The 371-nt window shown below is 62.0% G+C and overlaps 1 protein-coding gene across 1 annotated transcript in view; it reads right to left on the bottom strand.

Annotated features, from left to right (window-relative positions):
• LOC102897018 (contactin-3) overlaps positions 1 to 371 on the bottom strand; it is a 78,091-nt gene that overhangs the window by 37,130 nt on the left and 40,590 nt on the right. The window lies entirely within an intron of this gene.

Genomic DNA, 371 nt, shown 5'->3' with positions numbered 1-371 from the left:
CGCCGGGGACACCGTCCCAGCGACACCGCGTCCCGGGCGTGGTGCCCTCGGCGTTGCGGGGCGTCTGGTGAACCGTCCCGAGCTCGTGTTGGAAGGAGACGTAATGTCGGGAGATGGAATGAACTGGAAGGCAGAGTCTCGAAACCCGGGCTAGAGCGATGACATGAATGACAAACTAACGTGCGAGGCCTGAGGAGCTGAAGCACCCAACGCAGAGACCGTCATCACAGGCTGTGAAACGCGATCCCCACTGAGTAAATTAACAAGCACTCGCGAAGGGTCCCCCGCGCCCGTCTGCCCACGGAAACTGCTCTCAGCGACATCGCGCTGGGGCGGGTTACAAAGCGTCACGACCGGGAGCAGGAAGCAGA

This window comes from Pteropus alecto, unplaced genomic scaffold (genome assembly GCF_000325575.1).
Source record: "Pteropus alecto unplaced genomic scaffold, ASM32557v1 scaffold53, whole genome shotgun sequence".
Classification (NCBI taxonomy): Eukaryota; Metazoa; Chordata; class Mammalia; order Chiroptera; family Pteropodidae; genus Pteropus; species Pteropus alecto.
The sequence above is the reverse complement of the archived record's forward strand: the minus strand, read 5'-3'. Positions and strand labels throughout refer to the sequence as shown.